Consider the following 13,772-nt stretch of genomic DNA (forward strand, 5'->3'; position numbering starts at 1 on the left):
TGAAGAGGAAAATAAGAACTTACCCTTGTAAAACACTTCTTTAAAAAAATTTCCTCTTCTCGAACTCACAGTCTCTTATTTGCACGAATACAGAAACACTTTCGAAAAGTGAACACCAAAAGCCAAAACGACAAGACACGATCACACAATGACCTTGCTATTCTCCTACAAGGAATGAAGTTGTGGGACTTCTTCAGAGGTTTTTGGAAAGGGAAAGGTAAATTACAGAGAGGTTTGAGAGAAGAATTTTAAGAGAGATTTCTTGATCAAAAATCACATTCAACTTGAACTCCTCCTTCTGTATTCTGAAATACAGATTAAGAAGAAGAGGGATAGGGAGGGAGTTACTATAACTCCCACCCACGTGAATGAATAACTCCCTTGTATTTGAGAGTTATAAAATAATATTATATTATCATATAATATAATATATTATGATTAATTAACTAACTTAATTAATCAAATATACATTTTAATTACATTGAAATGCAAATCTTTTTTTTAATCTATAGTTTTAATATGAATATTATTCACGTTAAATTTTAACCTACAATATTTATTTGAATATCATTTGTATAAATAATATTTGAATCTTATTCAAATATTTAACTCTCACTTATTATATTTTTAATTATAAATCATATTTATAATTGACTGTATACTATAATTGATAGAGTTAGCAAGCAATTAGCAGAAGAATTTGGGATCATTGAGTACTCTAATTCATCTATTTTAGCATCAAAGTAAGCATGTTCATATCAGAAAAGAATGTTTCATAAAAAACTCACCTTCGAAGACTTAGAACTTCAAATCCAACTTCAATCTCCTCTGCAACAAGGTGTAGACCACTAATAGATCTTTTCTACATTTTCTTTGGACCTAAGGTTGAGTTGTAGGACTTAAAATGAATTGAATTGAGAGAATTTTGAAAGGAAGAGCTCACTGGGTTTTTTTTTTCCTCAAGTTGAAGAACCTTTCTTCAACTAAAATCTCAACTTAATTCCTCTTTGCATGCCTTAATTTTAGCATTAAAGCTTGAATCTTGTACACACACCTCATGCAATCCGATTGCATCTCAAATATACCACTCCTACTTGAATTGTGAGTGGGATTTTGGTGTTCATGCAAGTGGGAAAATCCCACTTTTAGTGGATTTCTTCAAAATCCATTTTCCTATTAATTTTGAATTTCTTTTTCAAAATTAACATCAAATTTTAGTTTTTAATTCTTTAATTAAACTGAAACTTCATTAATTAATTCAATAATGAATTTTTCAAATAAAATTAATAATTAATTAAACAATTTTATTAATGTTATTAATTTAATATCAAATATTAAATTAGTTCAATACCAATTTCACAACCATGAATCCTTATTCATGTAATTTAATATTTAAATAAAATTTAAATATTAACCAATTCTCCAATTTCATTTAATTCGAAAATTAAACGTATAATTATAGCACATATAATTACTAATTTCCTTAATTTGAATTTGAACGTTTCAAATTAAACTCATCACTCTATTCTAAGGTTTAATCCATTTTTGACTTAGTAAGGGGACCTAATGGATCCACATATCATGGGTTGTAACGATCCAAGATTCATTGGCTAAACTCTTTAAACCAAATTAATCAACATTCATTAACTACCAGGTCACTCCACTAAAACCCAGTAGTTGCATTCCTCTCACTGTAGATATAATTGTGTCCTCTCGATATAACCATAATTAGTAGTTAACCCTTCACAGGTTGTTCGTAATAACGGCTGGATCAATAGTTGTTTTACCGTCGAGATTACATCTCGTTCCTTAAGTCCCACTTATCCTCTAATGAACAATTGGTTTGAGATCCAAATCAAACCAAGTCCCTCTCGACCAATGAGAGGGTGGGGCCCCTTGTTCAAGACCCAGAGTTAGCACTTAAGAGAACAACCTCTTCACTATCCCTAAAAGCGGGTAGGAGTTAATTTCATCTTGCATCCTATGTCTCCAGCTATCTACCCTTCTTACCTCTGAAATGGGAAGTTTATTGAGTCAGTTTGTAGTGTCAACCCTCACCTATGCAAATCGAAGGATAATACCAAATAAAAAAGAGTTCATAGTTAGCTCAGGATTAAGGTCAAGTTACCTAGGTCATTGATTTGAAATAGTCAGTCTTAAACAGTAAACAACGTTATAAAGTAAGAGTGACTCGTTTCTTGGTCTGGTATTATAAAAACTCTTTACATAGGACGTCTTCATTTGCATGTCTCCACATGAACGATTTAGGATCATATCATTTGTACTAAATACAAAATGGGTTGTATCCTATAGTGTTATCGTAATAAGGTACCCAACCTTGTTCATATACCAATTACCATTTTGGCTATGTACTCGAATTTGATCCATCTTTATATCTTCCCATAAAATCCAAGTACTTATGTAATAGTCATGAATCTTAGTTTATTGGATTTTGGATTTTAGAAGTGCAATTTACATATTCAATAACATATTTATTGAATAAACTTCAATAGCATCTTTATTTCAAATAGAACATGTTTAATATTACAAACTGTGAGTTTAAGGACATACAACCCAACAAACTCCCACTTGGACTAAAACTCCAGTGGATTTAAATATATACAAACATATACAATGTTAAGTATGAGAGAATAATAAATACAATAAACTAGGGCATCAAATACCTAGTATTTCTCCCACTTGCCATAAATTTATCTATATCGTAGTCTTAGTCCCACTAGGTGACCTCGAACACTTTAGCCGTGAGGGCCTTAATAAATGGATCAGCCAGGTTGTCTTCCGAGGCTATTTGCGTGACAGTCACATGTCCTTTGTGTACTATCTCCTTGATGAGATGGTACTTATGTTTGATGTATTTTCCTCTTTTATGGCTTCTTGGTTCTTTTGAGTTGGCAACTGCTCCATTGTTATCACAATGTAAGGTGATTGGCAAATGCATATTTGGAACCACTTCCAAATCGATCAAGAACTTTATGAGCCACACTGCTTCTTTAGCTACTCCACATGTAGTTACGTATTCTGCTTTCGTAGTGGAGTCAGCAACATAACTTTGTTTAATGCTTCTCCATGCTACAACTCCTATGTTTAGAGTGAATACTATTCCTGAAGTAGATTTCCTAGACTCCACATCAGTCTGAAAATCAGAATCAGTGTATCTAGTAAGGATCAAATCCTTATAGCCATACATGATCATATAGTCCATCGTTCTCTGAAGATACTTGAGAATGTTTTTAACAGCAGTCTAATGATTATATTTAGGGTTAGACTGGTACCTGCTGACTATTCTGACTACAAAGCAAATGTTTGAGCATGTGCACAACATAACGTACATTAAACTCCCGACTGCTGATGCATAAGGAATTCTTTTCATATTCTCAGTTTCTTGAGATGTCTTAGGACATTGTTCCTTAGACAAATGAATTCCATGTCTAAAAGGCAACAAACCTCTTTTGAAATCTTGCACATTATATCTAGACACCATTTTGTCAATATAAGATGTTTGAGATAATGATAGTATTCTGTTATTACGATTCCAAGCTATTTGGATTCTAAAAACATATTGTGCGTCTCCTAAATCTTTCATTTAAAATTGCGATGCTAGCCATCTCTTTGTGTCAGCAAGGAATCCTACCTCATTCCCAATGAGCAGGATATCATCAACATAAAGTACTAGAGAAGATACAATTTTGTTGACTATTTTCTTGTAAACACAAGGTTCGTCAACATTCCCTCAATTTCTCGAAATTTCAAAATTTCCATCGATATTGAGATATTTCCATCAATATTTTGAGGTTTCCATCGAAATTTTGAGTTATATATATTGAGGGAGAGAAAGCAGTTAGCTATGCCAGCTTAATGGAAGTTTTTTTCCTCTTTTACCATAAAATATTTTTATTTTCAAGAAACCATATATTTTCATCCCAATCTTTTCCATTAAATTTTCATATCATTTTACCTCAAACTTGAAGTGATACGAGTTTTCTAATATTCCTCTCATTTTCTCTCAAACTCTATCTACTTATAGAGCTTTATTTTTCTTCTTTCTTTTCCATTATGTTATGTTATTTTTAATATTATGCTTTTTACACCCGTCTTATGTTTAATATTATGAACTTTCTACCCTTATTATGTTATGTTAGTTTAATGCTATGATTTTTTTTTTCATTTTTTTATATCCACTTCATTTTATAATAAAAAATTTACAATTATTTTATATGCAAATATTTCATGTTCTTTAATTTTGTAATTAATTTTCAATACTTGATACTATTCTATAATTATTTTTCCATTTATTTTTAAAATTTTTACTCTCGCATTGACATTTACATGAATATTTTATAATATACATCTAAATGTTGTCTTACTTTATAGATATGGCGATTAAAAATGATCACTTACAATCTAATTTAATAAAAAATGATCACTTACAATCTAATTCAATCAAAATTAACTATTTATAATAGTTTCCATCAATTTCCATAAGGTTTTCTAAAATTTCTATTGTTATCAATATTTCTATTGATGTTTCCATAAAATTGAGACCTCGATATTTCTATCGACATCGATATTTCAAACCTTGGATACCATAACTCAAAATAATGGTCCCGAATATTAGTTGCAACAATTTTTAACTATCACAAAATTCCAATTTTACTATAGTGTAAGTTTGTATCTATTTGGTCACTAAGCGAAAAAAATGTGTCCAATAGAATCTTCAATTTTTAATCTTGTGTCCAATAGATCCTTAAATTTTTTATTTTATGTCTAATAGGTCGACTTAAATGACATTTTTCAAACTTTATGAAATTATTAAACAAAAAAAAAAACAAAAGTAGAGTTTTATTAGACATAAAATACAATTTCATATCTAATTAATTAGTTACCTTTTCAAAATAATATAAGTCATGACCTGTTAGACACATGATCGGAAATTTTGGTAAATATGAAGTTCAAGGATCTATACCATTTTAACTGAAGGGATCAGATCCCACAACGAAAGTCGTTTATTGTTTTTGTTTTTCATTTGGAAGATAAAAATTAGATTAAAAATATAGTGAACAAACATCGCGTGCTTTTAGGTTAAACATAAAAATGGTTTAGCGAAATATATTTGAAGACTTTCTTCACTTCTCTAGCCTTTTCCAATAGATCGAAATCTTTTTCTTCTTCTTCTTTAAGAACACCTCCAAAAAATCTTCTGTAACGACCGGATCCTTACATATTATGGTTCGACCGCTACGACATGCATACTTTGACTTTTCTATCATGAGATGAGTTTTGGTAAAAATCTCAAAAGAACATATCTAAGATTTTATTAATTAGGTAGAAAACTATATAAAAAGTTTATTTTACAAAATACCAGGATCCAAACATTAGCGTAGTGATACAAAAATGCATATACCTATAATAGTGAGCTTGATGGTTGGCCATTTGAGCGGCGTCCAGTTCTGCCACCTACGTTGTGTCCTTACCTACAAAGTCTATAAAATAGGATGAGTATATAATATACCCAATAAGTAGTTCTCACATAGGGTAGTGACCAAATGCACAATCACACGCAACATGTCCTAAAAACATATAATAACATGTGATGGTCGGTTATGCTTCTAACGTAAATTTCTCCACCATGGTAGGAAGATGAGGACTTAAGCGAAAACTAACTCATCTGATGATTAGCGGGTCATGCAATCAGTAGGGCCAGAGTCGCATCCAACATCAACCATTAGCATAAACGTAAGATTGGACTAGAATGGTGCAACCATACATACCCTGTTAGTCCCTAGCATAAACTTGACATAGAATTGGGTCTAGAGGGGTGCAACCATACATGTCCTGCTAGCCCTAGAAGTATAACCTTTATCTAATAAAAGTTAATCTTATTTCATCGTTGTGAACAAACATAATGCATGGGGTCCCTTGTCGATAAACATATTTTAAACATGTAATGCAACATAACAATAATATAATTATGCAACATATTAAAGGTACACTACCATGAAACACTTAAAGAGAGGGCGAGATAAACTACTTACCTTGACTGCGATTCTAGTTTTTCCTTATTATTTCTTATGGTTTAATCAGTAGAGCTTTCCCTCTTAAACCAGAAGGAAATCTGGGCAGCACTTCCCTTGCGTTTTCTCCTTCTAACTAATAGAATTACTTCACCCTTTCCACACGATTTTTACTATTGGGATTTGTTTGAGAATGAGTTTAACTTCTAGCCCAAAGCCTTCTATTTATAGCCGTTTCCAGCTCTTCTCTATGTGACAACTCATCCTACAAATGGCTTCTTTAAAATTACTTAGGTTTAAGAATTTTTCTTAATAAGACACCTAATTTTGGCTAAAGTTTTCTTTTATATCATCAACCTTTGTTTGTATTCAATTTTAGGGTTCTCCATGTATAATCTATAAGATCATGGCCAAATTCAACGCATAATCCACGTTTCTGTCCAAATCTCGCTTTGTCTGTTCTCAGAATCTCGCTCTCTTCAGTTTTCTCGCTGGTTTGGCTCTCATGGCTTTCGCTCTTTCCCACTTTCTCACTGAGAATCTTGCTCTCTCTAGCTTTCTCGCTGGTTTGGCTCTCGTGGCTCTCGTTCTCTCTAGTTTCTTACTGGTTTGGTTCTCGTGGCTCTCGCTCTCTCTCACATTCTCGCTGAGAATCTCGCTCTCTCCAATCTCGCCAGTATGGCTCTCTTCTTCTTTCTCTCCATCTTCTAATAATCCTCCCTGATTCTGCCCTCTTATTCATTATTTTTGGATAATTAATAAATTTCTTATTTTTTTTTTCCAATTCTAAATTTCCACCCGATTTTCCTATTAAATATATATATATATTTCATTCTTAATTATATATTTTATTTGTTTTCCTGCTTTCTAAATTAGGGTTAGGTATTACATTTACCAACCCCTTAAATAAAATTTCGTCCTGCTTAACATTTGACATTTAATTTCATGTAATGTATGCGTACAAATTTGGATTGTTACATTCTTCCTCCCTTAAGAACTTTCGTCCTCGAAAGTTTCTTGGTTCTTAAACAGATAAGGGTATTTGACTTTCATCTCTTCTTTTCGTTCCCGTGTAGCTTCTTCTACTTGCTGATTTCTCCATAGAACCTTCACTAAACTTATTTCCCGATTACGAAGTGACTTTTTCTCTCTTGCTAGAATGAAAACTGGAGTCTCTTCATATTCCAAGTTTTCACTTATTTGTAGAGGTTCATAATTTACTACATGTGATGGGTCAAACACGTATTTTTGAAGCATCGATACATGAAAGACACTATGTATTGTAGAAAGGGTGGGTGGTAATGCCAATCGATAAGCTACTTGGCGAATACGTTCTAATATTTCAAAGGGTCCAATAAAGCGAGGGCTAAGTTTGTCTTTTCGTCCGAAACGCATAATGCCTTTCATTGGTGCTACCTTTAGAAATACGTGATCTCCTACTTTGAATTCCAACTCTTTTTTACGGTTATCAGCATAACTCTTCTGTCTGCTTTAAGTTGTTCGCATTCTTTCCCGAATTAGCTTAATTGACTCTGATGTTTGCTGCACCAATTCAGACCCTAGTAGTGTTCGCTCCCCGACTTCATCCCAGTGTACAGGGGATCTGCATTTCTTTCCGTATAAGGCTTCGAAGGGAGCCATACCAATTTTCGCCTGATAACTATTATTATAAGTAAATTCTATAAGATGTATCTGCGAATCCCATGCTCCAATAAAATCCAAAGCACATGCCCTCAACATGTCTTCTAGGATTTGATTAACTCGTTCTGTTTAGCCATCAGTTTATAGATGGAAGGCTGTGCTGAAATTTAGTTGTGTGCCCATTGCTTTCTGCAAACTTTTCCAGAACTTGGAGATGAAACGAGGGTCTCGATCTGAAATAATTGATACTAGGACTCCATGTAACCGGATGACTTCTTTTAAGTACATTTGAGCTAGTGCTTTCGTAGTGTGAGTAGTCTTGCATGTAGGAAGTGGGCCGATTTGGTGAGTCGATCCACAATCACCCAAATCATGTTGTGGCCTTTAACAGTTCTCGAGAGTCCTGAGATGAAGTCCATATAAATATGCTCCCATTTCCATTCTGGAACATTTAGAGGCTGGAGGAGTCCTTGTGGTCATTGCCGTAGAGCTTTCACCTATTGACAAACCAAACATTTACTTACATAGTCGGCTATATCCTTTTTCATGTTACACCACTAGTAATGTGCTTTCAAGTCTCGATACAATTTGGTACTCTTAGGATGTATTGAAAAGCATGATTCATGAGCTTTCTTCAACAGTTCTTTCTTGATTTCTTCATCATCTGGTACACATAGACGTCCACGGTAGAGAAGTGCAGAGTCTGGGGCTGTAGAGAATTGACTAGTTTCTCCATTCTCTGATTGTAGTTGTTTGTTTAGGTATTTATCTATTTGTTGTGCATCAATTATCCTTTGCCTTAATGCAAGTCTTGCAATTAACTGTGCTATTTGAGTTGTGAAGGTTTCTAGTATTAGTGAGATCTCAGCTCTTTTCAAGGTCATCCATTATGTGTTTGGAGATGGTACTTAGGGCTGCTGTATGAGCTGACTTTCTGCTAAGAGCATCAGTAACAATGTTAGCTTTTCCTGGATGATAGAGGATCTCACAGTCATAATCTTTGACTAATTCTAACCATCTTTGTTGCCTCATATTTAACTCTTTCTGGGTAAAGAAGTACTTAAGGATTTTATGATCTGTATAAATTTGGATCTTTTCCCTATATAAGTGATGTCTCCATATCTTTAAGGCAAAGACTACGACAGCTAACTCCAAGTCATGAACAGGATAGTTTTGTTCATAAGGTTTTAGTTGTCTTGAAGCATATGCTATTACCTTTCCGTGTTGTATCAATACACAACCAAGCCCCTTCTTCGATGCGTCACTGTACACAGTTAAACCCCCTGATCCATTAAGTATAGTGAGAATAGGGGTTGTGTCAACCTTTCTTTTAGTTCTTGGAAGCTTTGCTCACATGCTTGGTCCCAGACAAAAGGATTATTCTTCTTGGTGAGGTTAGTTAAAGGTAATGCTATACTTGAGAAATTCTTTACAAATCGTCTATAATATCCTACTAATCCAAGGAAGCTTCACACTTCGCTGACTGTTGTTGGGCGAGACCACTTGCTAACTGTTTCAATCTTAGCAGGATCCACTGAGATTCCTTCTTACTTTATAATATGCCCTAGGTAGGCAACTTGTCGCGTCCAAAACTCACACTTGGAGAATTTGGCATACAACTTTTCATTTCTTAATATGGAAAGGACATCCCTAAGATGTTTTTCATGTTCTGCCTTAGATTTGGAATAGACCAAAATATCATCTATAAATACGATCACGAAGTTATCAAGATAGTCCTTAAAAATTCTATTCATCAAGTCCATGAAGGCTGCTAGGGCATTCGTTAATCCAAAGGGCATCACAACGAATTCATAATCCCATATCTTGTTCATAAAGCAATCTTGGGTATATCAGACTCCTTAATTCGTAGTTGATGATATCCAGATCGTAAGTCTATTTTGGATAATACTGAGGCTCCTTGTAATTGGTCAAATAGGTCATCAATGCGTGGGAGTGGGTACTTATTCTTTATTGTCAACTTATTCAACTCCCAATAATCTATACATAAATGCATTGATCCATCATTTTTCTTAACAAATAAGACAGGTGCTCCCCATGGAGACACGCTATGGCATATAAATCCCTTATATGACAATTTTTGTAATTGTATTTTGAGTTCTTTTAATTTCGCGGATGCCATTCTATATGGTGCTTTAGATATTGGTTCAACTCCGGGAATTAGATATATACAAAATTCTATTTCTCGACTAGGTGGTAAACCTGGTAGCTCTTCTGGGAATACATCTTCAAATTCTCTTATTACAGGAATGGCCTTAATTTCATCCTTTTGGTTTCGTAAATCCATTACACTTGCTAAATATGCCCAAGCCCCATGGTTGAGCAAATGTTTAGTTTTTAAGGCTGAAATTATTTTTAGGGCTGATTGTGTATTAGAACTCGTAAACTTAAACTTGGTTCCTGTTGGAAAGGTGAATGTGACTTCTTTATTATGACAATCTATGTTTGTATAGTTTGCTGCTAACCAGCCCATACCTAGTATTATGTCAAGATCACTTATGTCTAGGATGATAAGGGTCACCCCTAGTTTATGTCCTGATACTGACAATTCACAGTTTTCTACTACTGAGTTGGCCAACATAGATACTCTAGCAGGAGTAGCTACGGATAGAATGTAGCCTAAGGGCTTTGATGTTAATTGAGCATGTTGTGCAAATGTTGCAGAGATGAATGGATGACTAGAGCCTGAATCAAATAAAGTGAAGGCATAATACTCGAGGATGGGTAATGTACCTGTAACAACTGCATCTTGATCCTCTGCCTCTTGACGTGTAACAGCAAACACCCATCCTTTCTGTTGTTGGGTAACCTTGTTACTAGTAGGCTGGGTGGTCTGGGCAGTTGATACTTGGTTGATGAGCTTTGGGCAAGCCTTTGCATAGTGACCCATCTGGCCGCAGCTGAAACACACCCCTAAGTTCCGAAGACATTTCCCCTTATGGTGTTTTCCACAATTTCTACACTTAGGATATGTGAATGTTTGACTCTTCTGTTGTGACTGTACGCCCTGAGTGCTTTAGAAAATTTTTGCTTGCTGTTGTGAACGTTGGAAGCCTTGTTGGGTGAATTTCCTTTTTTTGATTTGGCATGAATCCTCGTTCAGAAGTTGAGGTTTTGACAGCAAGATCTACTTCCATGAGTAAGTGCGACTCGAGGGCAAGAGCATACTCTTTGTGTTGAAAAGCAGTAACAATACCTCGAATGCCTTCTCTTAATCCCCAAATAAACCTTTCCACCTTCTTCTCTTCTGTGTCCACTAGTCAAGGGACAAAGTGGGACAAGCGATCAAATTTCTGTTCATACTCTGCCACCGACATGTTCTCTTGACGAAGATTAAGAAATTCCACTTCCTTTTGATATCTCACTATCAAAGGGAAATACTTGTTGTAAAAAGCCTGATTGAATTGCTGCCATGATATTGAACCTTTGATTGTTCTTTGTGGATTCCCATCAGAACTTTGCATCGCCTCTTAACATGAAGGTGGCACAATTTACTTTCTATTCTTCTTGGATGTTCATATGGCCGAAAATAGTTTATATTTCTGTTATCTAATTCTCTGCTACAGTTGGATCCACAGATGATCCATCAAATGTTGAAGGATTGAACTTCCTGAATTCTCGAATGATCTTCGAATCATTTGTATCGTTGGTTATTGGTGTGGTGGATGAGGTTGTGTTTCCATTACTCATATTTTGTATTAGTATTTGTAGCGCATCTAGTGTAAGCAACACATAAGGCGTCTGTCCATGTCCTTGATTTTGATCCCTTGTGGATTCACTTCGAGGTCTGCCTCGTTGTGTTGGAGCCTTTTGTGGTGGCATCTGGTACACACATTTTATTTTCACAATAAGGAAGCAATCTAATTTTAATTTTTTTTTAACTCATGCCTTATGTTTACTAAATTATTTACTAAATTACTCGTTTAAAAATTCCACTTACCAGCGTATTTGGCATAACTGTGGGCATTACTTAACAAGCCGAACCATCAAACACCACGACTCTTCTAATTAGTAGAGCCTAATTGGCTTAAATGCTCTGATACCAAACTATAACGACCGAATCCTTACATATTATGGTCCAACCGCTACGACATGCATACTTAGACTTTTCTATCATGAGATGAGTTTTGGTAAAAATCTCAAAAGAACATATCTAAGATTTTATTAATTAGGTAGAAAACTATATAAAAAGTTTATTTTACAAAATATCAGGATCCATAAAACATTAGCGTAGTGATACAAAAATGCATATGCCTATAATAGTGAGCTTGATGTTTGGTCATTTGAGCGGCATCCAGTTCTGCCACCTACGCTGTGTCCTTACCTACAAAGTCTGTAAAATAGGATGAGTATATAATATACTCAGTAAGTAGTTTTCATTTAGGGTAGTGACCAAATGCACAATCACATGCAACATGTCCTAAAAACATATGATTGGGACCAAAAACATATAATAACATGTGATGGTCGGTTATGCTTCTAACGTAAATTTCTCCGCCCTAGTAGGAAGATAAGGACTTAAGCGAAAACTAACCCATCTGATGATTAGCGGGTCACGCAGTCAGTAGGGCCAGAGTCGCATCCAACATCAACCATTAGCATAAACGTAAGATTGGACTAGAAGGGTGCAACCATACATACCCTGTTAGTCCCTAGCATAAACTTGACATAGAATTGGGTCTAGAGGGGTGCAACCATACATGCCCTGCTAGCCCTAGAAGCATAACCTTTATCTAATTAAAATTTAATCTTATTTGATTGTTGTGAACAAACATAATGCATGGGTCCCTTGTCAATAAACGTATTTTAAACATGTAATGCAACATAACAATAACATAATTATGCAATATATTAAAGGTACATTATCATGAAACACTTAAAGAGAGGATGAGATAAACTACTTACCTTGACTGCGATCCTAGTTTTTCCTTATTATTCCTTATGGTTTAATCAGTAGAGTTTTCCCTCTTAAACCAGAAGGAAATTTGGGCAGCACTTCCCTTGCGTTTCCTCCTTCTAACTAACAAAATTACTTCACCTTTTCCACACGATTTTTATACTGAGTTTTGTTTGAGAATGAGTTTAACTTCCAGCCCAAAGCCTCCTATTTATAGCCGTTTCCAGCTCTTCTCTGTATGACAACTCATCCTACAAATGGCTTCTTTAAAATTACTTAGGTTTAAGAATTTCACTTAATAAGACACCTAATTTTGGCTAATGTTTGCTCTTACGTCATCAACCTTTGTTTGTATTCAATTTTAGGGTTCTCCATGTATAATCTATAAGATCGTGGCCAAATTCAACGCATAATCCACGCTTCTGTTCAAATCTCGCTCTCTTTGTTCTTAGAATCTTGCTCTCTCCAGCTTTCTCGCTGGTTTGGCTCTCGTGGCTCTCGCTCTTTCCCACTTTCTCGCTAAGAATCTCACTCTCTCCACTCTCGCTCTCTCCAATTTTCTCTCCAATCTCGCTCTCTCTGTTCTCAGAATCTCGCTCTCTCTAGCTTTCTCGCTGGTTTGGCTCTCGTGGCTCTCGCTCTCTCCCACTTTCTCGCTGAGAATCTCGATCTCTCCACTCTGCTCTCTCCAATTTTCTCTCCAATCTCGCCAATGTGGCTCTCTCCTTCTTTCTCTTCATCTTCTAATTAATCCTCCCAAATCCTGCCCCCTTATTCATTATTTTTGGATAATTAATAAATTTTTTATTATTTTTTTTTCAATTCTAAATTTTCACCCGATTTTCCTATTAAATTTATATATTTTTCATTCTTAATCATATATTTTATTTGTTTTCCTGCTTTCTAAATTAGGGTTAGGTTATTACATTTACCACCCCTTAAATAAAATTTCGTCCTGCTTAACATTTGACATTTAATTTCCTGTAGTGTATGTGTACAAATTTGGGTTGTTACATCTTCGGACTATTCTCTAGCAAGGAACCGACTTGTGGGAGTCTTCTTTTTGAAAGAGAGAGGAAACTTTTCTTAGATAATTTTTTTGGAGAATTTTTTTTAGAGAGATAGCTTTTAGACCTTCCTGTATTAATCGTAGAGTGGGAACAACTTCTCGCTTTGTCACTCAT

Source organism: Benincasa hispida, chromosome 1 (assembly GCF_027475165.1).
Source record: "Benincasa hispida cultivar pf3 chromosome 1, pf3_genome.v1.1, whole genome shotgun sequence".
Taxonomy (NCBI): domain Eukaryota; kingdom Viridiplantae; phylum Streptophyta; class Magnoliopsida; order Cucurbitales; family Cucurbitaceae; genus Benincasa; species Benincasa hispida.